Source organism: Furipterus horrens, unplaced genomic scaffold (assembly GCF_987537825.1).
Source record: "Furipterus horrens unplaced genomic scaffold, mFurHor1.1.pri manual_scaffold_11, whole genome shotgun sequence".
In the NCBI taxonomy this organism is placed as follows: Eukaryota; Metazoa; Chordata; class Mammalia; order Chiroptera; family Furipteridae; genus Furipterus; species Furipterus horrens.
This window is the reverse complement of record NW_028327181.1, coordinates 67,519,911-67,546,086: the sequence shown is the minus strand read 5'-3', so window position 1 is coordinate 67,546,086 and position 26,176 is coordinate 67,519,911. Positions and strand designations below refer to the sequence as shown.

At 46.0% G+C, this 26,176-nt stretch overlaps 1 protein-coding gene and 1 pseudogene across 1 annotated transcript in view; one reads left to right on the top strand and one right to left on the bottom strand.

Moving 5' to 3' along the window:
• Window positions 1-26,176, bottom strand: part of MYO1D (myosin ID) — a 301,572-nt gene that overhangs the window by 24,999 nt on the left and 250,397 nt on the right. The gene's annotated exons all lie outside the window — the stretch shown is intronic.
• On the top strand, window positions 11,786-17,704 carry LOC149998119 (coiled-coil domain-containing protein 28A pseudogene; annotated as a pseudogene).

The window sequence follows — 26,176 nt, the reverse complement described above, 5'->3', positions numbered from 1 at the left end:
TCTGGGAGCCCATGGAGCAACGATTCCCCACGTGATGGCACGTCAGGGTTATCAGAGAAGCAGCTGAACAGCTGCGGCCCTGACAGTGGTAAGACCCCACTTCTAGAGATTCTGATTCAATAGGCATGTGTGTGGGCTCCTGGATGTTTGTGTTTTATAGCCCCAGGTGGTTTTCCAGCGCCGCACCCTCCCGCAAAGCATCAAAGCATCACCGCCCCAGGAATGGCAGAAAGCTAGGAGCTCCAGCCAGCTGCTTGGCCAATAACAGGGTTCCCCCTTATATACAACTTAAGTGATTAATCAAGTTTTTTATTAAGATGAATTATAAACATACACTAGAGAGAATAGTTATACAAGAATTATTTGGAGCGACTTTATATAGAGATACCTTGTACGAGAAGGGCTGAGCCCTAGAGGGTCACTAAGCTCAGAGGAGACCTGTGGAGAGGGGCACCTCTGCCGACACCCTTGTTCACCCTTCAGACAGCACCCCGACCCCATCACTGTCAGCATCTTCTTTCTCGTCCCCTTCTTCTCATTGCTTTAGTCAACATACGCATACTAAGACCTGAACATGTGCCGACCCTTGAAGATACAGTGGCATAGAAGACAGGTCTTGCTCCTGCCCTCGTGGGGCTTCAGGTCTGATATGGAGACTTAACTAAATACGAATTACACTCTCATCTCTGTTCATCCATATTCCTGTGATGAGCTCTAAAGGTAAAAAGTACAGACTGCTATGGAATCTCCAGGCAGGGGACCTAACTTAGTCTTTTCTACTGTGGGGCAATTGGGGAACACTTTCTTGAGGAAGTGATATTGAATTTTAATACCACATTTTATTTTTACAAGTGAACAATAAATGCACATGGTATAATAATCCCAGGTCCCAGAGTATATACAGGGAAAACACATTTTCTTCCCACCCTATCCTCTGGCCTCTCAGTTCCCTTCCCTACAAGCAACCATGTTTCCTTCCTGCGCCTCAGTCCAGTCACTGTTCTGTGTGCACCATGTTCTGTATAGACAATGTGTACATACACACATATATGTATATATATTGGGGTGTTACTTTAAGGCTGAAACCTCAGCCTTTAAGCATCTTAAAGACACACCTTTCGTTCCTGAGGTAGGAGTCATAGCGGTGGGACTGTGGAAGAAGACACCAGAGAGCCACTGACTCCAGGCCTTCACAAGGATGGTCCAAGGTTTCTGGTTGCTACTATGCTCTGTCATTTAAATATTAGGTGTGACCTTCAGAACATGGAAGAGGTTCATTCTGAGACATACTGGTAAACAAAATGCCTATGTGCAAGATATAATTGGTGTCTAGAAAATGTTGTATTTTCTAAATCTAATTAGAACGTCGTGTTCCCTTTTTATAGACACTCTAAGAGAGTGGCACTAATCTGTTTTCTTTCTACATTTCTTTTTTCCCCTAAGAGAGGGCATCAGCTAGCATAAGAACCAATGTGATATTTTCAGCCAGTGCCATTACAGCTGCTACATTGCCCCAGGACAAAGCTGGGGAACGGGCTGGGGGCCATTACTGTGGCCCGACACCCTTCATTACCAGGCTATGGTGAATGCCAACAGCAGCACATTTTGCTTACATAGCCACCCCCCACCCCCCCCAAATGCAAGCACTGGAACTCTGATCTGGGGGCAGCAATCTCATACCAATGAGGAACTCCTGTGGGCGATGAGCTCTCTTGAGGCCTGGAGGAGGTGAGTCTCCGAAACTTATAGCTCCATGTCACTCTGGGGGAGCGGCGGAGGGCAAGGTGGGCAGCACCTCCTGCCAGGGTGACCACAGCCAGGGAGACAGACAGCTAAGGGGTGGATGACCAGGTGAGGGAACAACGGCTCCTGTTCTCTTTAATTCTCTTTTTAAAAGACTGGCTTCAAGTGAGACATCAAGGTCCCCTAGAATAACAAGTGGGTGGGGCCTCTCCAATGCTGGCAGGTGTGGGAATCCCCGCCCAACTGTGGGCCAGCTAGGGGGTCTGGTTCTGGGCACCTCCAGCTTGGGAAGGGCTGCTGCCCTGGGAACTGGGTGCGGGGGTGCTGGGGGGACGACAAAGGAAAGGAAGCAGGGGGAAGGGGAAGAGAGAGCCCAGAGAGCCTGCGAGCGAGCGAGACAAAGGGCCTCTGCACAGCTCAGGGTGGACTGCGGCGGCGGAGGCGGCGCCCAGGCAGAGGCTGCCGCTTTTAGCTCTGCCACTCCCGGGTCGCCATGGCAACGCGAGCCCCAGCGGTTCCATCTGACACTGAAATGCCGCTGCGGCTGCCGCCACGGGCCGCACCGGGGGTGCTGCGGCCGGCGGGTGGACACTGTGCGCTCGAAGGCCCGCGGCGCCTCCTAGGGCGCAGGCGACCGGCCCGCTGGAGGTCGTGGCGGTGCGCGCCGCTCACAGAGCCGCCTCCCCGCCCGCCCCCTCTCGGCTGTTTGTTTGGAGGCGACGACATGGGGGCTCGGTCACCTGCTGGCGCACATGGATGAGCGCCCCGGTCACTGAACGGGAATGGGGATATGGATTTAGACCTAAACGCTGAGGGGCTAGGACTGGCTGAACACAGAAACATTAGGAAGCGGAGTATGGGGGAAATAGGCTGGCTTTCTTTTTTCTTTTCTTTCTTTTTAAACCAGGGACGTCTATTAACCAGAAATAGTTAAAAGGAACGGGAGGGCACTGGTGCGAAACAGGGTCAGTGGGGACCCTGAAGACTGAGGCCCTCACTAACCACCCAGCAGTAGTCTGCCCGTGTGACAATCTTCCTGCTCACATGCCTGCTCCAAACGAGGAAAATCAATCCGCTCGCTACCTTTTCTGTGTCTTTCTCTCCCTTCCTTCCTTCCTTCCTGAAGCCCAACCTCATGGTATTATCTTTCAAACTGTATTTCAGCATAAATAGGGAAAAACTCATGAAACTATTCCTGGAGGGTGGACCCTGGCCTTAATCGTCACTGTGACTGCCGAGCCCACGCAGGGACACCCATGCGCTAGGTAGGGGACGGCTAGGCCACTGTGCCTAAGTGAGGGCTGCAGAAAGGACTTCTCAGGGTCAGTGTCCCGAAGGCAATAGGGACTGAGCCCAGAAACTTCCTGTAAGTACAGATGCTTCACTTGGAAGTCAAACAAAAAGCAAGGGGTGTGGTAGGGAAGTTTTGGACAACTCAGCAAATAGCAAAAGGTAGGCAGGGACATACGCCTTTCTCTTCCACAGGTGAGGTCTCTCCTTTATGACACATCTCGCCTGTGATGAATAATAGGCGCCTGACGGGGTGCTGTGGGCTGGCAGGAGCTGGCTCTTGCTGGCTCTGCTTGGCTGCAGTGGGGAGCTGTGGGATTCCGAGGAATCAGGGCATCGTGTCTGACTGGACTGCCACTTCCTGCCCAGGGGAACTGGGTCTATCGATCTAGACAGGCCTGTGTCCATTCCAAGAGTCCTAAGTGCTCTGTGGTGATCTTGGAAGCCACTCTGGTATGCCAGGGTACGGAAGGATCCTTTCCAACCAGGCCTTGCCACAGCCAGTGACAGGAAAACTACGACTAAAAATAATGAATGCCAACTGCTGTTATTCCTGCGTCCCAGAATTCTAACCTTCCCATAGTCAAAGGTTACTGCAAAGTTCGACCTCCTTGCAGGTGGAATGGCAGGGGGTGGAGAAGGAACAGGGAGGGGAAGGACGAAGACGCTGAGAACATGGGGCAAGGAGTCAGCCCCCTTCAGTCAGCAAAGCCTAAAGAAAACACACATTCAATGGATTTACCAAAAAGGCCAAAACTCGATTCTGGAAGCTTAGAATTCTAGAACTGGAACTGAGTTCTGCTTTAAGCGGGGAAACATATAAAACATTCTGGCTAGAAACCTATTTATTTCCTAAAGACCTCTCCCTTAGGGACAGGTGGCTGGTGCCTCCCTCTAGTATTACTTACTGCACCCTGACAGTGAAGAAGTTCTCCTAAACCATGACAACCAACCTACTCCTTAGAAACACACCTAAAATAGGAATGAGAAGGCCCAACGACGCATATCATTTCTGTAGCCTAAAATGAGTGTTCTGATAGTGAACGTTATAGCAACCTTCCTTTAGAGGCTGATTTGTGTGATACAGGCCCGCAGGTTCCACAAAATCATGAACAAACTGAGAAGAACTCTGGGGGAAGTGAGAGCAAGAGGAATTTTCCTTTTTTTCTTTCTTTTTAGTAAGAGGAATTTTCAATGACTCATATAAGTTGCTCCTATGTTCAGCAGCCAGAGCTTTAAGAAATATTTAAATGCAAATACTAGTGAAATTAATGACCAATAATTTAAAATGATTTGGGAAAACATTAATTTGCTGAGATATGGTCCACGGAACCCTAACGATCCAACTTGGATTAAATACATATTCATGTCTGATAAAATATTCTCCAGGAGCAAATACTTCTATGTTCTGTGGTTAAAGGAAAAAATAACTTCAAGTGATAAAGTTATCATATACCTTCTCCTCATGGGGTCTCACCCTACTCCCATCCCGACTCCCTTCCTCCGCTGAGGGCCTGATACTGTCTCCTGACCGTGAGCAGAACCCACTGAACTCAGGGCTGGAAAGCCTTTGGACCAAAAACAGGTTCCCTGTTGGGGGTCAGAATGAGAGAATTCTGTCCCAAACTACCTTCACTTCTCGAAGGCCTTCTTAAGTTTTAGATGTTGACTTAGGATGAGTTAAAACTGTACAGTGCTTGGCAGGGACACCTGGTGAACATCACAGGATGATGGGACGCACTGTTACTCAGCCCACAGTAGAGCCCCCAGGGAACAGGCTACAGGGCCAGTAAGACATGATGCTCGGATGGAGAGATGCGAGGAGGGTGGGGTGTCCTGGTCCAAAGCGGGCAGCAGGAAGAAGCTCAGGGGCAGTGTGAGGTCCCTGACGACAGGGAGACCAAGAACAACCAGCAGGGATGGGGGCCCCAGAGCCCAGATGGATTTGTGCTTCACTTTGGAGGAGGGCTGGCTCTGCCCGTGCGTTTCGCCATGTAATACCGCACGGGCGGTCCATCTCCTCACTGCCTTCGTGTCCCCCAAGCTGCTCTGTCAGCAGCACACTGTACCCCACTTCCCCTGCCTGCCTACCGCATATGAGAAAAAGGACTGGAGACCCAGGGGAGGGAGGGCCTGGGGGTCTGCTAATGGCCAGGAGGAGAAGGGAGGGAGATGGGAGGACAGGAGGGGGAGAGAGAGAGGAGCAAGGAGGGTGTTCAGCACAGGATGCGCCTTCGTCATAACCCTACAACTTCATCCTCAGCTAAGAACCCAGGAGGCCCAAAGAGGCTGTGGGCTGTGCAAGGCCACTCAGGCAGCCAGTGGCGGAAGTGAAACTCTCCCCTAGGCTCCCGATTTCCGAGTCAGTGTTTCTCCATCTAGTTTACAGAGGAAAGGAAAGGAAAGTACCAAACACCACCAAAATACTGAAAGAGCAAGGCACAAATGAGAAACAGAAAACCTCTCAACAGGAAACACAGAAGGCTCTCAAAATCAGCCCAGTTAACCTTTGTGACAAGACAAGGACCTGAGTCAATTTTGCACCAAGAGGACCCTGCTGCAGCAAGACCGGGGGGGCAAGTCCTGACTTCTCCACTGACAAGCAGTGCGCCCGGGGCAAATTTCTAAACCTCTCTGAGCCTCAGCTTCCTCAACTGCGGAATGTGGGTAACAGCAGTGTCACCGTCACACGGACTTTGTGAGGCTCACAAAGTCAGGGTCCCGGGCGAAGAGCTTTGTCAGCACAGCGTCTGGAGCACAAGTGCTTAACAAGCATTTGCTCTCCTTTTGATTACTACGGAGCTACTATTGCCAGGGATGAATGGGCTTTTCTTACTAAAAAATGCAGTAGAAAATATTTGTTGATGCTTTTTGAAGCATCGAAAAGCATATCTATTTTCATTGGTGCTAAATGAGTGTATATATCGCTTTCTGAATTTCCCACCATTAAAAAAAGCATCCTTTTGCTTTTGTCTTTGGTGGAGCATGCTTCCTTCTGACACCAACTTACTTTTTCCTCTGTTGGTGAGAAAGTCCCAGTCACAGTTTCACAACTAAAAAAAGGGCTGCTTCTTAGCAGAGCATCACACACCCTCTCCACGCTAATGGGCTCAGGCATATGATGGAAACAGCGAAGGAGTGACTTATTTCTAATTACTTTTGTTCTCCTTAAGAAGTCAACTGGACTTGAGTTACAGCTGAGATTAGGTATTCTCAGCATGAAAGAGTTCAGGTGCAAACATGTTTTTTGTTTTTGAACCATCTATAAAATGGGTACCATGGGGTTCAACCAATTAATATGAATGGGGAACTGTAGGCTCCTGGTGTTATTCCTTTGGCCCCTCAGGTAATACCTGTGGGACTACTGGCCCAATGGCCGGACGAGCCTCCCTTTCCCCACCTCCTTCCCCACGTGGGCTCCTCTGGCCACCTCATGTAAAGACCCCGCTCCTGAAGAGTTTTACATTCCTGGATATTTTTAGCCTTACATTTACTTTAACTGGTTCAGATGCAGTCACCACATGGCATGCAGCTGTGGGAAGCAGCTGCTGTGGTTTGATTTCTAGCAGTATTACTTGACATTTCTTGTCAGATAATTTCTAAAATCCCTTGCTTTTCAGGTGATCTAAAGAAATTTCTTTCCCCCTGGAATCTGAGGCGTCACATCAGAGCGGTGCAGCTGGCAACCTGCTCCGGGGCGGGGATGAAGCCAGAACTCTGCTAGAAAGGAAGGTTTATTACACCTTTCAGGACCCAGATTGCTCAGCCCCCGAACTGTCAGGTTCTGCTCTCAGAACTCGTAGAGACAGTGGGGCGGGCTCTGGTCCTGACAGCTTCCAGAAGGCCCTCCCTAGTTCCCCAGTTTGAGTCAGTGGACCTCTGTCTCCTGGGAAGAAAGCAGAGAAGACGAGGCAGCTTGCTGGCCTGCTGGGAACCTACCTTCTGTGACAACAGCTAAAATGTACAGGAGGTGGGACACTCAGCCGAAAACTGGACGGGACTCCACGCTTCCTCCTGCTCTCTTGCCATCTTTTCTCTCCTTCCCATTTTACCTGCCTGACTGTCGAGGTCATCCAGCTGTTAGTCTCCTGGTTTACCCGCACACACCCGTCTAGCGTGATGCTTCAGCCGCCAGGCCTTTTGCACACACTGTTCCTACCTGCAAGACTCTTGGTCCATTTTCCAGACCGAACTGTCATTTGAGTCTCAACATCGACATCACTTTTGGGAGCCTTTCCTGATCTTCCAAGGCAGGTTAACTGTTCCTTTGATGTACTTAACACATTGGATTGTAATCGCCCATATACTCATCCAGCCCCCCAGTGAGACTAAACTGTGGCGGGCTGGGGCCTTGTTCACTGTTGTGTCTCCCTTTCCTAGCCCAGAGTCAGGCCCAGTACACAGTAGGTGCTCTGTCAGAATCTGATGAATAATGTTCCAGACCCACCAAGAACTCTCTCCATTTTTCCCCCTCCTATAGTTTTTAGACTATCAAACTCTTTGTTCTTTAAATCACCGCTCTAAACCTTCTATTTTAGCACAATATCTATTCAAGTGAAGTCCTTTGTTACTTCTGAGTTTGAAAAAGCTTCAATTGCGCATATAGGTATGAAAATGTGATACCATCAACTCTGAGATAGTGTGTGTCTAAGAACAGAACATAAATGCAAAGCGAAAATTTTGGCTGGATGACTTAAAAGACTAGAGACTGTTCATCTGTGTCCTGGTCATTCTCCTTTATAAAGCCACCTTTTTTTTGTGTGTGTGTGGGCAGCTCAGTTTGGACCCCTATTTCCAAGGCATAGTTATTCTTGACAAGGAGACAGCATAGGTTTCCAACCAAAAAAAAAAAAGCCACAACAAAATCTTCCATTGACCATCTGGAACTGCTTTTCATTTCCTTTCAAGAGAATTCTTCTTACAGTAGAGAGGAAATTTTCAGTTACATGCAGCTTCCACTAATGTCCCTCCCCCCCACCCCCAGCCTTCTGCTTTAAGCAGATAGGAACTAATGCCAAGAGCAGCAATTATCAGCAGTTACATACAGAGCACGGCTGGTTTCTCTACAACTACTTTCATAAGACTGCTTTTCATACTTGTCACAATGGGTGTCTTTGCGCAGCCCTCACCACCAAGGGGTATTTTAAGCAGTGGCAGACATGGTGTGTAGGATAATAACACATGCCTCTTAGAACTGCAACACTGTATTTGGCATAGGATTCAACTCTTTGCTTTAAAAAAAAGGCCACAGGAACAAGGTCTACATCTAAACAGAGGGCTTCAGAATGCCACCCATGACATCTGAAGCTGTGCCTGGTGCTGTCAAATCCACCCTGGGTGCTGGCAAGATGACTGGCTGGTGGCAGCTGATGACAGCAGGGAGGGGTCCGCAGGCTGTCCGGGGTGTGTGCGCAGACATGGTTGGTAACTATGTTTCTAGTCTATCCAGACACTGCAGGGCACAGTGGACTATAAGCCGAAGATCTGCTCTCTGCCCCCATGGATTTTACATTCTAGCGATATCCTGACAGGAAGGCAGAGGCAAGACAATTTCTGCACTAATTAAAGCTAAACAAAAGCAAAACAACTTGATTCTTATGGCAACAAAACTGGTATATTTGCAATCTACCCCATTTAAGGCTTGCACCTCTCCAGTACTGGACCAAGGATTTGCAGAAGGTAGCCTGATCAGAGTCTAACCTCCTCTGCCCTTTGGAGAGCTGGTGGTAGGACACCAAGGACCCTATTACCACTGCAGGTGGCAGAAAGTAAGAAGGTAGAAAGCTCAAGTGCAGTTCTGGTCTCCTCAGATTCTGGAAGTTGACAGGGAGCGAGAACTGACCCTGACCTAGAACTTGGGTGTGAGTGCGTGGGAATTATGGGGAGGGATAGTGTGGTAGACTGAATAATGGCCCCACAAAAGATACCCATGTCTAATTCCTGGAATCTGTGAATGTTACTTGATATGGGGGAAAAAAAATAAAGACAGTGTGGATGTGATTGCATAAGGCTCTTGCGATGGGGAGATTATCCTGGATTATCTGAGTGGACCACAAATGCAATCACAAGTGTTCTTATAAGAGAGAGGCTGAGGAGATCTGATGCAGACAGAAGAGAAGGCAATATGATCACAGAGGCAGAGATTGGTGTGATGTGGCCACAAGCCAAGGAATGCTGGCAGTCCCCAGAAACTCGAGGAGATGTAGTGCAGATTCTCCCCTAGAGCCTCCAGAGGGAGCACTGTCTTGCCAACACTTTGATTTTGGGCCCAAATTAAATCAGTGATGATGACTTTAGACTGCTGGTCTTTAGTGAGACTAATTTCTGTTGTCTAAGCCACCAAGTTTATGACAATTTGTCACAGCAACGATGGGAAACTAACACAGATAGGTAGATGTGCCCTTTGATGAGCCTTCTGATTCAGTTCCAACAAGCATTATGTGGTGGGACTAATAAGAGAGAACAAACATTTCATATTATTATATTCAATAGGTACAACCAGTACAAAATTCTGAACACACACACACACACACACACACACACACACACACACCACTGCCCCCGCCCCCCCCTCTCCTGGACCTGAATCAGCAACTGCTTGTATCTGCCTTTGCAGTGTTAGGTTGTCTCTGAGAGTTAGTAACTCATAGTATATTGGGACAGGTCATTGTGAATTAAGAAAAAGAACGATGAAACAAGCTCCTCCAGCTTAGTCAGGGAGGGTCCCAGGAGGCATTGCAGATGCCCAGTGGAGACAGAGTGGGAAACTGAAGAAGGTAAGGAGTCACTTTGAGAGGAGCCAGCAATGTGGACAGAGTGGAAGGCGCACACCCGCTGGAATCAGGAAAGGGGCAGGACCTGTTTCAGAGCTAGAAAAAGTCGCTCCACGAGGAAGGGTAAGAGAATGCTCTTTCCCTGTTCCATTTCCAAACTCTTTCCTAGGAATAAATGTTATAATCTTGGGTGGTGACTTATTATTGAAAAGAGGCATTAATGTAGGGGCATTAAACTGTTGGCTGCTGGGGTGCAGCCTTTGCGCTCCTGGCATTTTGGGGTAGGAGAGGTGCTTTTTGCTTATGGAATGGCTTCAGGCTTCAGATGCTGGAGTGTTTCTATGCTGTGTCAGAAGGAAGCCAGAGAAGGGGCACAGGAGGTGAGAAATCCCCCAAGTGACAGAAGAAGACTCTTCACAGCCTTGGCAGCATTCCAAGGTGCTCTCCAGAGACCAGGCTCCTTACTGTGGAGGAGGCGCTATGTGACTTCCAGTGTGTGAACAAACACAGGGAACCACACAGTCTTCTCGCTGCACGCTGGCTACACGGCTTCAAAGGCAGCCGCTGTGCCCAACTCCGACAATAGCGTCTTAAACCCTTGAGTCATTACCAGTCAGCCTCACTTATGAACGGTCACAGCACCCACAGCGCTAGAGGAAGTTTCACTGGGGTTTGCAGGAAAAGAAGATGGCGCAGTCTCAGTTTTCCAAGGAGAAACAGATAAATACAAAACATGCCCCAAACAAAACCAAAACACAGGTGACAGAGACCTAAAGCTCTGATGCCCAGAGAGGCCAGCAAAGCAGCGAAGACCTGTGTTCATCAAGCCCCCAACGATGCTGTTTCTGTGGTCTTGGGTAAGTCACAGAACCTAGGTCCTTCTGTCCATCTGTAAAGTAGGTTTAATACAGTAACATATGGCCAAGATTACTGTAAGAATTAAATGAGATTATATGAAAGCACCTTTAAAAATAATAATTACAACTCATAATATAATGTACAGCATAAGGAAATGTGAAAAGTTACACTGATAAAGGGTAGAAAAAACAGTCTGTTAGTCTAATTCTAAGAATATAATTTGTTGTGACTCATCAGAATACTCTGGGACAATAATGAGAGATATCATTCAAGAGAAAAGAACATCTTGATATTGAGTACAGTCTATATTGGTTTCTGTCTGTCCCCTTCTTTAGGACTCTGCCTTCATTCCCTTTGGAGAACTGATCCACCCCCATGACAGCCACGGGCAGTGCTGCCTGCCACGGGACCACAGTCCCCAGCCTCATGGACGGGTACGGCCTCTGGACCCTGTCCCCGGGCCTTGGTGCTATTTAGCCTGGGTAGGGGACATGTGAGGTCATCAGAGGCTATCCTGGCGATTCACATATTTTGAAGTACGAAAGGCTTTCCCTTTCCCTTAGGTTGCTGTGCTGGCGTACTGCAGGCCTGGAGCTGCCCATGGCCGAAGTTTTCCCTGCACAGAAGCGGCCTGTGGTAGGACAGAATGAGGCCAACACACAGAGGCTGGGGGAACAGGCAGAGCGCCGCGCTGGGGGAAGAAAATGGGTCTTGATTATGATGAAGTCCTTGGTTCTAGTGCTTAAGTCTCGTGATATAATGTACAATATAAAGAAATATAGAAAAAATTACACTGATGAGGGGCAGAAAAAAATACAGCCTCTTAAGTCTCCAGGATCCTACACCTCTGTGAGTTCCTTCCAAGATATTCAATTTTGGGTTTAATCTGGTCACTTCATCCGAAAGAGTTCTGATTATACAGCGAGCTTACTTGGCAACACTAAATAACCTTGATGAGGGCAAATAAGAATATTGTTGGAAAAAAAGAGTACAAAGGTTGTTGTTTTTCCTGAAAAAGAGGGGGCAAGGGAGCACAGCTAAGCATTTAGAAATATTAATCTTCCATTTTCTACACCTGGCTCAGCATTAACCACCTTCTGTATTAATCAAAGAAAAAGGCCATGTGCCTGCATAATGATGAGAACCAGGAGAAGGACTCGACGAAGGTTTGGCGAGATTATCCCAACACCTGACAGGCATGATCAGCAAGGGAAGTGAAGTCAAAACAGGCGCGACAACAATGAGGAAACGTGAAGAGACAACATGTAAGCTTCTCAGGTATGAAGCACCAGTTATTATTTTTAATAGTTTGTTAATCAAACAGGGAAAACTCACGTTTCCCCAGTAGTATCAGGAATCGCAAAATGGTACTTTCTTAGAGGTCACTGACTTTAAGCATAAACTCGATCTTAACGGCGGTGTCATTATCTGGCTACAGACCACATCACCACACAGCGGATCTGCTGTGGAGTGGCCCCTGACCCACGGGGCTCCCACAGGAAAGAACACTCAAGGCCCTGCTCTGCACCATCCCTGGTTCCAACACGGATCCTGAGAATTCCACCGACAACTTCCAATTCAAGTGGTGACAAGTCAGGTCTCCAAGACAAGTGTCAGAGACAAAGGAATGATAAAAATGTAAACCCTGTGACTCCCTCCCTGCCCTTCATCTCTCTTTTATCGTTCAACCAGATACGATCTGCCTTTTTTGAAACTATGCAAGTTTACATCTGCTCCATATGGGGCAATGACGCAAATTCAGAAATCAAAGAGATTGTGACGGATGAAACAGTGTAGTACCGGTACCTTATGGTGACCCATGGCCTTCAAAGAAGTTCCCATAAGTGGAGTATATGGATTAATCTAAGAAGTATACATTGGGAGGAGGTTATTAAAAATTGATGAGATCTTAAGAGTGCATAGATCAATATGCCCATTCTGCCTCAGTAGGGCTGAGGCTCCACTCCCATTATTGGGTGTAAAACAGTTTTACTTAGCTTTATCTACACTAAGGTTATTTTGCTTGGTGGTTACAAAATGAACAAGAGCTATCCTCTTTAAGAACCCAGACCTCATTATTGCACCTTGCCGCCCTGGGTTTTCCAAGTCATTGAATTCAGTTGATAGCTGGTGCTTTGCCTTGGTTCTTGTTCCCTGGCTCCCGGCAGCACCTGGCGTGGCCTTAGAACACACTCTACTGGGGCTCCCATGGCCCAGCAAGTTTTTGCCTTCCTACTTTTTAACCATTCTTCTTGTCCCTTCCTCTCTCCTCTACCTCGATGTCTTCGGGTATTTCCCACATGCTGGTAACTCCCACATCCCTATCCTGAGTCCATCTGAACCCCAAACCTTAGATTCAAATGACTTCTGGGCATCTTCACATGGGTGGGAGGCATTTGGATTCACTGTCCAACCACCCATCCAACTGCTCAAGCCAGAGGCCTGCAGATCCTCCTTGACTCTACCTTTTCTCCCTCAGTTGGCAGCCATCCATCAGTAAGTCCTGTAGATGTCACCTTCTAAATCTCTTCCGAATCCTCCTTCTCTCTTTTCATCCTTACTGCCACTTCACTGTTCAGACTTCCACTGAATCTCCCCTCAATCAGTTACAGCTTCCTCTCTGGTCTCCTTGCCTCCCACCCACTCTTCAAGCTGCAACTAGATGATCTTCGTAAAATATAAGTAGGTAAGTTATAGATCTGATCTCCTGCTTGAAACCCTCCTTTAGTTCCTCGCTGCCCTCAGGACAAAGTCTGAATTCTTTCTATTGCCTCTGACCTGCTTACCTCTCCAGTTCCTGCTTCTCCCTCCCCCCTGCCCGCCTAGAGTGTCCTGGGCTGCAGCCCCTCTCAGCCCTTTTCAGTTCCTCCTTGTGCCTGCTTCCTGTGAACCTCCTGGCTTTCATAATTGCTCTTCTGTTTGCTAAGCCACTCTTTCCCCTTCACCCTGCCCTTGTCAAAGTTTATCCGAAGGAAATAATCAGAAATGCCAACAAATATTTATTACAGGATGCTCAGTGCAGCACAAATACAATTAAAAAAAACTGGAAACTAGCACAATGTCCAACAAATGTAATTTTTTAAGCAGCTGCATAGTTTAGTGTTTATGCGCAATCAATTGTCCACAGTGTGCTCGATAAGAAGATCAAGCCATGGCGCTTGCTCTCTGTCCTAACGTCACAGATACTAAACTAGGAGCAGCGGTTATTACTATGCGACAAAGTCCTAGGAGATGGTATTTTTTCTTTAGACTTTTCTGTTTTCCAAAATTTCCCCATGAGCATGCAATAATTATTTTCATAATTAGAAAAACAACCAAGAATTTTGTTTTTAAAGACCATCCCTAGGCAAGGTAATATGAGGGCCAGCGTAAACAGTGAACAGTCTATTTAACATTTAAATCCTTAACTGGTATGATATCTGGAAGCTTATCAGTGAGTCCCATAACAATCGGTTGCAAAGGGTGAAACAAGCAGCTGAAGAAGGTGGAGGAGGAGGTCTCTGCTGATGCTCCACTGACAAATGCTAGGGCTAATACGAAGCCCTTGGTTTTGGGATGTGTTTTCATTCCTGACTAAATCCTCCCGCCCTTCTCTCCTCTCTGCCCCTCCATGGGTATGGGCATATGCTTTGGTATTGTTCAACCAGCTGGAGGGCCACACAAAGAAATGGAACCGAGTGACTAAAATATGGTCAACTCTCCAAAGCCTCAGCTGCTGTGCTTCAGTTGACAGGGAGCAACAGGTGTCCCCTCGTCAGTCAGTGTGCCCAACTATGAGCAGAGGGAACACACAAATGTTTCATTCTCCAGAAAAAAAAATGAAATTCATTCGGCTAAGTCCATACAGCTGTATCTGGTGGCCATTTGTGATAGGTCAGTCTTTGCAAAGTAAAAGGAGACATTTTGTGTGTGCCCGAGAATTTTACACAGGGGGGTGTTTCCCATGGAATCAAGTATATACGTTATTTCCATTAAAGGTTCTTTTCTGTCTTAATTAAATTTGGAGTTTAGTCCATAAGCAATGTTAGAAGAGAATGGTATACTTTTGGGAAAACGAGACCGCACTTCCAGCTTACACAAATATGTCATTTTTAAAGCAGAAAATTGAAAATAAAGCATCTTATGCTCATTTACGTATAATCACTGATTAAGTTTTCTCTTTATGACCCAGCACATAGCATGTGTTGCAAAGCATATATTCAAATAATTTAAAAACATAGTTTTCTGAAACAAAGATTTCAAATCTCTCTGAAGAGAAACAATACCTTGCACTTATATAATATTTATATAAAACACAATAACAATTAGGTAGTATCTTTGAGGATCTTGTTTTCCCTGCAGAAATAAGACTAGCAACTTGAGGGAGAAGGGCAGATTTCTTTCTCATACTTAATTCTATTCCTGAGGAGAGTGTCTGGACCCAAAGACATGAGTCAAGGCAGAACACAGTGAGAGAGGAGAGAGCAGAGAACAGTTGTGAGCCTCTCTAGCTACAGACTCTGATTCTGTCATTTTTGAGGTCTGGAAGGAGGCAAGCCAGCAAGAAATCCCCAGTCATAACTGGATGAGGGAAAACAAAAGAAGATCCTACTGTATCAGATCATTAAAAACTCTAAAGGGACTTTTATTATTACAGCTGAATAAAGCAAGTGGGTTCTTATTGGTTTAGATATTAAAATGGACCATAAATATGGCTGATTGGGTTAAAGGAGTGATGAATCTTACTTATGTGCTAGCTTAATTTCCTAGATTTTCAAATGGATAGTTTTAAAGGGAATGTGAATTTATGAGAATGCCATTAGAATTATTATTCACAGAATTACGTTTGAATTGGAAGAAAATGACAGGATGAAGAATAAAATATCATGCAGTATGTATTTCATTCTGAAGTCTGAACTGTTTCTTGGAATCTGATCAATCTGATCTGGGTCTGATCTGTAGAATTTTCCACTTGACACCCTTAAGCACTGGCAATATTCCAACAATTGTTACTGACTCCTTTAAGCTTCATTACCCAGGATTTCATTTCAGTGGTCTGAAATAAAGTCCCATGAATTGCATCCTTTCACAGTTACAGATTTGAAGGGGGGTCACACTTCTTGTCAGCAGGAAGTGGAGGTTGGAAAGAATTCTATTTTTAGAGTTGAAAGGCCACCTTTGACCCAGAAATGTGCAGTTGGATGAAAGACATTTCTCTCTTCTGTCTTACTTGATTCACCCAAGGACTAGAGAAATGCACACTAGTGCAACTTCAGCAGACTTGTCTCGTCTTGGGGTCCTAAGATAATCCATATTAACCACATCTTGAGGATTTCAGATTTTCAGGTGATTAAATTATCTTGTGTGACCCAGGTATGTCACAGTAATTTAAATTTAATTATTCAAAACCTCTCAAATTGAAATCTTGACTATATTCTGAGATGAGGATCAGAATTTATTCTTCTAGATCAAGGGATGGGAAACTAAAGGCCCATGGGCCTAATCTGGTTTACAGCCTGATTTTGTAAATAAAGTTTTATTGAAATAGCCATAGGTATTTATTTACATATTGTAATGGATGTTCTTGTGCCATAACAAAAGAGCTCAGTACTTGTAACAGATGGTCCTCAAAGGGGTCCAAAGAGAAAATAACGAATTTTTAGAAAGAAAATGTAGCCCTGGCTGGTAAGGCTCAGTGGATTGAGCGCTGGCTTGTGAACCAAAGAGTTGCCAGTTCAATTCCCAGTCAGGACGCATGCCTGGGTTGTGGGCTGGGTCCCCAGTTGGGGGCTTGTGAGAGGCAACAACATATTGATGTTTGTCTCCATCTCTTCCCCCCTCCTTTCCTCTCTAAAAATAAATAAATAAAATCTTTAAAAAAAAAAAAGAATAATCCTCATATACTGTTGACTCTGAAAGAGACAAAACTTATAAAATTATAGTAATGTAAATGCTAGATATGGATTTCTGATTTAGAGCAAATCAAAATATAAAACAATGTAAATATTAACAATGTAAAAGCAAAGCTACAGTTGTGAAAAGTTCAGGCAGTGGCACATATCTTTATTCCACTTAGTGGTGAGTTAAGAGATGGCAACTGAAGTTGCTAGAGCATTATTATTTTTTTGTTTTTCATGGATTCTAAAGTTCACTTTTTTTTTAAATTGTAATTTTCGCTTTTAATATCTTTGAAACTGGGATGCTCCTTGCTCTTGATGATATCTTAAAAGTCTAATGGGTGGTGTTGTGCTTCCCAGTAATGGTGCATCTTAAAAATAGATGGCGCCTTCGAGGTGATGATGCAGTCTTTTGAGTTGTGAAAGTAACCAACAGTAGGGCGCAAAGGGACGTGTGGCAGTGCCTGTCCAGGAGGCAACACCGCGCAAGCTGCGGGCTGCAGCGGCAGCGGCGTCCGGCTTCCGAGGCTCCGAGGCCGCGGCGGCTGAGGAAGAGAACCTGGCTGCCCGCCCTGCGCAGGGCACAGGGAGGCGGCCGTGTACAACAGGGATCTCAGAACAATGGAGAAGTGAACGGAGCAGCCTTAAGTATCTAGTGCCCACTGTGCTCAGGTTGTGAATGCCCCCCCTCCCAATACCGTTCCGGTTAGTAAAAAGCACAGGGTTTTCAAATCCGGGGTCACAGTCAACTGCACAGCGACCAAAGTTAAACAGAGCGGGGCAGGAGGACGCAACCTCAGGGCGGGGACGGAAAAGGTGCGCGGCCCACGGCCATCCAGCGCTCCCCTCACTGATGTCTCAGGCGTCCCGGGCACGGAGAAGGGGCTCCTCAGCTTTCTGAATGATTTCCACTCTGGAAAACTTCAAGCATTTGGAAACAGAATGTTCAATTGAACAGATGGAACGTGTTCAGGGAACGCAGGAGAAATGAGCTCGCTTGGATTTGGCGCTCCACGGGGAGTTAGAGGAACTTCCTGAGGACGAGAGAAAACAGCTAGTGACTCTAGTCTGGCTCGGCTTCTGTCTGAGTTAGAAGAACTGACTTCCACACAGAAACCCCATCTGGCAGACGCACAAGATGTTCCAAATACTTCTACCAGCTGAAACGGAACGCAGTTGCTTCCTTGTGGTTTGAAGACACAGCTGAATCAGCAGCAGAGTCACCTTCCACAGTAAGGAATTAAAGTAATTCAGGGCAAGCGCAATGACTCTTTTCACGGACCTGCCTTTAGTAAACCTCACTTGCTGTAATTCACGGTGACTGGGGGCCTGAGCCTGGCGAAGGCTTCGTCGGGAAACGGGAGGCAGAGGTTGCGCTGCTGTGCTTCCTGGTGCTGCCTCCTGGGGTTATACCTGAAGTGCGCTGTGCGAAGGGCTGCTCATAGGGCCGAAGAACACCCTTCCTGGGCGCGCCAAACGTGTTCTGCCTCTGATCCTAGGCTGCCGATGCGCAGGCTCTTCCTGGCAGCCCAGCTTCAGTTTACGTTAGACAATCAGCACACACACGGGTATGTTTTCCAATGGCCAGTGGTAACAGAATGTTAAAGGAATATTTGTGAAATCTGCTATTTTTCATAAAGTGATTGTTTAAAAAACAGTAAACCATCAATAATGAAAAAGATAACAATAACTGGGAGGGGGAGAGTGACCAAAGGCAGCTAAATAAATCATCCCTTATCGTCAAAGGTTAACAGATAATGTCTAAACATGCTAGATAAAAAAAAAAAAAAAGCGGCATAAGCATGTTGTTTATTTATCTTTTTATTTTAAACTTTTCTGCTGTTTGACTTTTTAAAAATCATTTTTGAAGCGACCATGTTGTAGTAGTTCCTTGCAGCTGCTGTAACAAATTACCAGAAACTTGGTGGCTTAAAACAACAGAAATTTATTATCTTACAGCTCTGATGCCAGAAGACTGAAATCAAGATGTCGCAAAGGCCACACTCCTCCAGAGGCTCTGGGCTTCCTCGCCCCTGCCAGTTCCTGGTGCCGACGCCCCTCCAGCCTCCCCCCCCACCCCCAGTCCCCGCCCGTTGCCTCCTCTGTGTGCGTCAAACGTCCCTCTGCCTTTCTCTTACACGCACACTTGTGGTGGCATTTAGGACGCACCTGGATAACCCAGGAGAATCTCTGAATTGCAAGAACCTTCATTTAATCGTCTCCACAAAGACCTTTTCTCCAAGTAAGTAACATTCACTGGCTCTGGGGATTAGAACATGGACATATCTTTGGGAACTGTTATCAGTCTACCTACGCATTAGTTTGATTCTTTTAAGAACACAAATATTAAGTCGTTCTACAAACTGAAGTCCTTCAGTAATTCCCCATAACTTCCAGGATCAAGTTCAAGTGATGTATTGGTTAAAAACATAATCTCTAAACCAAAGCACAAGAAACAAAAGAAAAATAGAATAGGTAAATTGGACTTCAGAATTACAAACTTTTAAAACAATTTATTGATTGCAGAGAGAGAGGAATAGAGAGAGAGGGAGAAAAAGAGTGAGAGAGAAACATCGATTTGTTGTTCCACTTATCTATGCACTCATTGGTTGATTCTTGCCATGCCCTGACCAGGGATCAAACCTGTGACCTTGGTGCATTGGGATGATGTTGTAACCAACTGAGCAACCCAGCCAGGGAAGATTTACAAATTTTTGTGCTTCAAAAAACACCATCAAGAAAGTGAAACAATAAGCCACAGAACAGGAAAAAGATCTGCAAACCATATATCTGATAAGGAACATGTATCCAGAATACACAAAGAACGCTTAGAACTCAATAAAAAGACGATACAATTAAAAAACTGGCAGAGGATCTAAATAAACATTTCTTTAAAGAAGATATAAAAATAACCAATAAGCACATGAAAATGAAAATCAAAACCACACTGAGATACCACTTCATACCAGCTAAAATGGCTATAATAAAAAAGACAAATAATAACAACTATTGGCAAGAAATAGAGAAGTTGGAACCCTCATACATTGCTGGTGGAAATAGTAAATGGTATACCTGCATTGGGAAACAGTCTGGCAGTTCCTCACAAAATTAGACATAGAATTACCAGGCGTCACAAGTTCTCTCCTAGGTGTATGTATACCCAAGAAGAATGAAAACAGGTCCACATAAAAACTTACACATGAATGTTCATGGCAGCACCACTCATAATACCCAAAAAGCAGAAGCAACCTGAGTGCTCATCAACTGACAAACAGGAAAACAGAATGCTGCATGTACTCACATCACAGAGTGTTACTTGGCAATAAAAAGGAAAGAATTATGGACACCTGCCGTGGCCTAGATGAACCTTGAAAATACTGAGCTGACTCACAGAGGACCACACGCTCTATGGTTCCATTACATGACTTGTCCAGAACAGGCGAATCTATAGCGACGGAAAGCAGACCACGAGTCGAGTAGTAGTTTATAGGGAACTTGGGGGGGGGGGGCGTCTGTCAAAGGCTATGGGGTTTTTATTTGGGGTGACAAAAATGTTCTAAGTAGACTGGTGAAAATTACACAATTCTAAACATATTAAAAACCACTGAATTGTTTGATTTTCATGGATGAACTGTATGGCACGTGAATTATATCTCAATAAAGCTCTTTATATACAGATAGCAAGTCTATAGACTCAGCGAGTCTTGGGCCCAGTATCAGTTCCAAGAGGAGGTGCAGATGGATAAGAGAGAACTTGCGTGTAGAAAGCCTCAGCACGGTCCCCGGTACCTGGCAGATACCCTACACTTGTGTTCGCTCTTATCACCTATCCTGCATCTGAGGCCTCCTGGGACTTGGCTCTGGCCCATCTTTGGCCCCTTTTCATCACTTTTAACCCTCTTTTCAGGGCAGTCTTCTCCACAACCTCTCCCACCGTCACGCGCAGCTATACTTAGTCCCCTGAGATGGTGTCCACACAGCCTGCTTTTGCTAGAAAAGGCTCTCTTTCTCCCCTGCCTTCTTCACCCTGGCTAATTTCTTTGCACCCCTCTGTTTCCTCAGCTGTCTCTCTTCTGGGAAGTTTCCCGTAAGGGCTCTGAAGACTGCGCTGCCCTTCCACTGGGCCAGCCGTTCCTCCTGGGAGCTCCCACAGCTGCCACCATGTTTCCGTCATGGCACTTACCGTTCTCGCTGCAGTTGCCTGTCTGCCTGGTGTGTTATTCACCTTTCTATGCTCAGGGCCTAGCAGAGAGACAAAGAGTAACATGTGCACACGCTAAAATCCCACTGACCCTAAAGAGAAGAACTCTTGTGGTGTCAGCAGTACTGTAAAATCTCCCCTAGAGAAAAGAAAAGATTTTTCCTTTTGCTAGTCACGTTAAAGAACTTCTCTGTTTCTCTGGGGCCCAGGAGCCTGGCAGGACTGCTCTGGGGCCTCATCTTACATGTGTACATGTGCAGACCTGCCCCACGGTCTGCTTCTCACAGTGTGACACAGAGGACAGGCACACTGCCACTCTTGTGACACTGGTCAAACCTTATTTCGGCTGTGGCCCCGTCAGTTTATTCACACTTTACTGATGCGCATGTTCAGATGTGTGTACTTAATGGGAATTGACATCTAAAGAGCAGAACAGCGTGATGTTTACACCTTGCAGCATATGGGAAATGCATTTGCAAACCCTGTAGGAGGTAATGCTCAAAGCAAGCCAATGGTGTGAGGACAAGAAGAAATGGCTATTTTCTAAATACTCCCCATAGCATAAGCAAGTCAGTGATAAGGCCAGTGAGCTGCCCCGTGGCCCTCAAAAGTAGTGAGTCCCCTATCCTGGGGTACCCAAGCCAGGGCTGCATGATTTGGGGAGCGCAGAGGAAAACGGATAAATAGAATTTAAAGTCACTTTTCTAGGCTTTTTTCCTCAAGAACTTGGGCTCCTTGGGGGAATGCATCTGAAGCCCTGGGCTAGGTTGCTATGATTATGAATCTCGTTAGGTCTGAATAGGGCAAGCTTATCATGGAGACTCATGTGATTCTTTCTCACTCCTAGAATAACAGGCACCGAGGCCTTCACAGACCACATGGCTCAGATTCGGTTGGATTCCCTCCCCGGATCCGCCCACCCCAGATCCCATAGGCTGCCCGTGTCCAGGCCTTGAGCAGGTATCCATGGACAGAAGGCTGGCCACTGTGGATTGAGGCACTTTGAGGGCTGAACAGTAAGTAGCTCATCCATTCTCGGTTTTCCTTTGGAATTTAGTAATGAACTCATTAAATCACCAACTTGTTGTGACAGGAAGTCATTCAGATGCTGATGCTATTGCCATGGAAACCATCCCACTGCTCAGAGCTCTGTCTGTCTCTGCTGAGGAGCACTCTGGCTCTGTAATTACTGTCATCCCCAAATAACACAGAGTCATCACAGCACGGAGCAAGTCCAGAGCAGGGGGCATACAGGGTCTATTCTGCTCGCAGATGAGTCCTTGTTGGTTTTAGTATTTTTAGCACACATTTCTGTTCTGTACCAGTTGCCTTTTTAATTCCTGCACACTGGCTGCTTTCCAGCACCGTTCCTAGAGGAGCAGACAAAGGATCTTTGAGGATAACTGTCAGGGATTCTGTTTAAAGAGAACCTACTGCTTCCCCAAATCTCTGTACTTCCACATATAGATAAATGAGTTCTCCTGCCTTTGAGGAGGGACCCCAAGAAAGCACTCCACATTCTGTTCTAGTTCATATCCTATGAAACCTTAGGGTAGATTATTAATGCCCAAATGCAAGTTCAAAGTGATATTTGCTTATTTTGTTAGTATTACCTAGACTATTGGACCCTGGCTGGTTTGGCTCAGTGGATTGAGCGTCGGCCTGCGAGCTAAGTGTCGCTGGTTCGATCTTCCAGTCAGGGCACATCAGAGAAGGAAAACTCTGATTCCAAAAAACCTCCGCTGCCTTGCGGCATACCTCTTCAGGGGAAAGGCTAAGGGAGTAAACCCCAACAGAAAATCCGGAGCCAGAGTCCCTAAGGCGGTTTGACGTTGTAGTCAACACCGGCAACTCCTGCGGCGCACCTGAACCCAAGCTGTATTGACTCCGTCTTTCCCTTGGATCCTTCAGCTGCGAAGAGAGGGGGGGTCTGCTGCATGGGCAACAGCAGACCCTCCATATCACCCTGCCCAGGTTCTGTAGCTTCAGCTCCACTGGAGAGGACACTCCAGCGTCATCGCAAGATGTCGATTCAACACGGGAGGAGACAGATACCGTGTCACTCCCGAGTCGGACTGCACAGCCATTCTCGGCGGTGCAGATAGACTCTTAAGAAGCTACACCATCGTCTCTCGAGACGGACGGCTGCCGCCGCTGACGACCTAGACTATTGCTGAGGTCCATCACTGAAGGCTGACCAAGTCACCTAAAGGAAGAACCCACCCACAGCAGCAGTCAAGTCTTTTCTGTACATGTCGTGGCACCTGGTATGCAGTGAATCTTTAACCACAGCCTCCGGTTACTTAGCACCTGACAGACCTGTACCAGGCATTCACATTCTGTTTCACGATTTAAATTAATCTACACGAAAATCCCATGAGGCAAGTATTTTTATCCCAATTTTACAGTCAAGGAATGTGCAGCTCAAAGCAATTAGGTAAATCAAATAAATGCCATGCTTTTCCACACTGCGGAGGTGTCCCATGTCACACTGCCTGTGTCCATGGGCATACAGGCGACTTCTGCTGCCCTAGAATCACAGATGCTCGGATTAAGAAAAGTCTTTCATGATTCTCCTTTCCAACCAATCAGCACTTTCTAGGACATCCCAAATGATCATCGGGTCTCGGCTGGTGCATCTCTAGTGATGGGGAATGTACAGTCTGTGTGTGGACGGCCGTGCTGAAAAGCTCCTCTTACTCTGTTTGTAATGTGAATATAGAATAATCACCATTGGGGCCTCCACTGGGCCCTAAGCTGAGGAAATGTGTTCTGGCCAAAAGTCTGTCCCCTAGAATATCCAGGTATAAATGGGAGCAGAGGGAAAAGAGAAAGGGGCCCAGCAAGAAGCGGCTAGGGCCAGGGCAGGATCTGAGCTCAACAACAGGATCTCAGCAGGTGCCTGAAAGACCTGTTCTCCAGGGCCAGTGGGAAGCTGCCCTTTTGAATGAGACTCAAATGATGGCTGACTTTTTGTTATCACCACACACATACACAAAATGCATGCCTGTCTGTTACAACCATAAACACTAACATTTAAACATGGGCAGTGAGGAGTGGTCTCTGGGCCACAGGAAGAGCACAGCACTGTCCTTCCGACGTCATGAAGCTCTGTGTGGAGCGGTGCTAAGGAAATTTCTTTCTGCTTATAGGAATGAGGTTTACTCCTATAAATGCTCACTTGCCTCTTCCCGAGACTATATATACACTCTTTGGTGGCAAGGTTTGTGATATATGCAGACGTCTGTTATCTGTGCAACTTGGGGCAAGTCTCTCTCTTCGTTAAATTAATCCTCACCCAAGGATATCTTTACTGATTTTAGAGAGAAAGGAAGTGGGGGAGGAGGGGGAGAGAGAGGCATTGATTGGCTGCCTCCTGTACACAACCCAACCGGGCATCGAACCCACAACCTAGGCAAGTGCCCTGACTGGGAATCAAGCCCACAACCTTTTGGTGGATGGGACGATGCTCCACCCAACCCAGACACCTGGCCAGGGCCAAGCCTCATTAATTCAAACACCTCACTTCCCTCATCTGTCACACGGGGGGTACTGTTCACTGCCTGCCGTAACAGGAGTACTGTGAGGTGAAAGTGCAGAGTGCAAAACCATGGGAAAAGTATCAAGTGCCCCAAAATGTGACTCACTCAGGAATCTATGACAGCGAATACTTAAATATAAATAATTTAATTTAAAGTTCGTATCTATGTTATATCAAGTCTCTTTACAAGTACCATGGAAACAAAAGGATTTTCCAAGCTTTCAGCAGTGGTTAAAGCAATATTCAATATAAAAAATGTTTACTAGTGCAGAGGTGTGATTTGTGTGTGTGTATGTGTATGTGTTCACTGTCTCCTGATCTAACCTGTTGCAAAGATTAAAGCAAAATTTTCCAGTTATCACAGAAAACTAGTAAGGCCTCTAATACTGCATCATTAAAAACGAGTAGATCACAAACTCAGGGTCTAACATATTTAGTCTTTATAGATATTTTTTCTAAGTAATTAAAAAGATACTTGTGACTATACCTACTTCTAAGAAGTATTTGGGGATAGTCTACAATAAAAGAAACAGGTGTCGTAAAAGTAATTTTAAAATAATCTTTTCATACAATTCATAGCCATTTCTTAATACTATCTGTGAAACAGAATTAATACACAGTTACAAATGAGATCTTCTACACTTTCTGACATTGAAAATATTTTATTCACCATAACTAAACACAGAGCGGAGCTGCCAATATCTGGGGGTGGCCTGTGAAATGATTGAAACTGTAGGATTCAGAATGAACATTAATGTAATTATGAAGTAGGTTAAAAATCAATACACAGCCCATGCCCAGATCACATATTATTTCCATTCGTATGTAGCAGCTAGTCTTATGTAGAATATGTTAAAGAAACCGCACAAAAGGGAAATGAGTCACTTACTAAAAACCAGAAAAACTTAGGCTAACTGGCTAGACAGAGACTCAACCATGTCTTTTTCTGCCTTTGTTCTACTTCTGTAGCCTGAAAGCAGCACCTTGTCTGAATCACTGGGAAGAAATGTTTTTGGCAAATGTATGCGGGACACGTCCAGCCTCACTCTTACGCCTTCTCCGTGTGAGACGCACACACACAACCATATCGAGGAAGCACTGGAATGCATGTGGGTTTCTCCAGCAGTCTTATCTCATAATTATGTGTGACCTAGGCAAACACTGTAATATTTTGCTCTTCCTAAGAAAGGGCAATTAGTATGTAGTTCTACCTTCTCTTGGATGAAAGCCCATTATCCCCCCACCCCCCCTGGTATTCTCACTAGGATAAAAGCCCTGGCACAGAAACTTTGTCTTGCTCCCTCCTTGGTACAGTGCCTGACACACTGCTGGTACTCAATAAATATTTGAGTGAGTTGAATGAATATTTTCAGCCTCTCCTCCACTAGCTAGCTGCTTTTTCCTCAGCCTATAAGCATGTTCAAGTCACCCCCAATAAATAGAAGACTAAACACCCCATCCTTTCTTTTCTCCCCACTAGCCACAAAATGCTCCCAAATTTAAATAAACTATCCATAATGCCAGTGTCCTTCTAGCTACTGCTTTCTCATCACGCCTTACAGCTAAGCTCCTTAAGACTTTATATGAATTATCTTTACTTCTGTACTGCTTACGCTTTAACCTTTATAATCTGTCCGCCCATCCATCTACCCACCCACCCACCCACCCATCCATTCATCATCCACCCCCTCCCCCCGCATCCATCTGTTCTTCCATCCTCTTCCTTCCTGCCTCCTTCCTTTGCTTCTGTAAGTATATATCGATGCCTTCTATGTACTGGGTACTGTGCTGGGCACTGGGAATACGGTATTAAAGAAGACACAGTCTTCGTAGTAGAAGTGCTCTTGATCTGGTGAGAGATACATGCATAAACTTAAGTTTCTTAAGCTTGGGT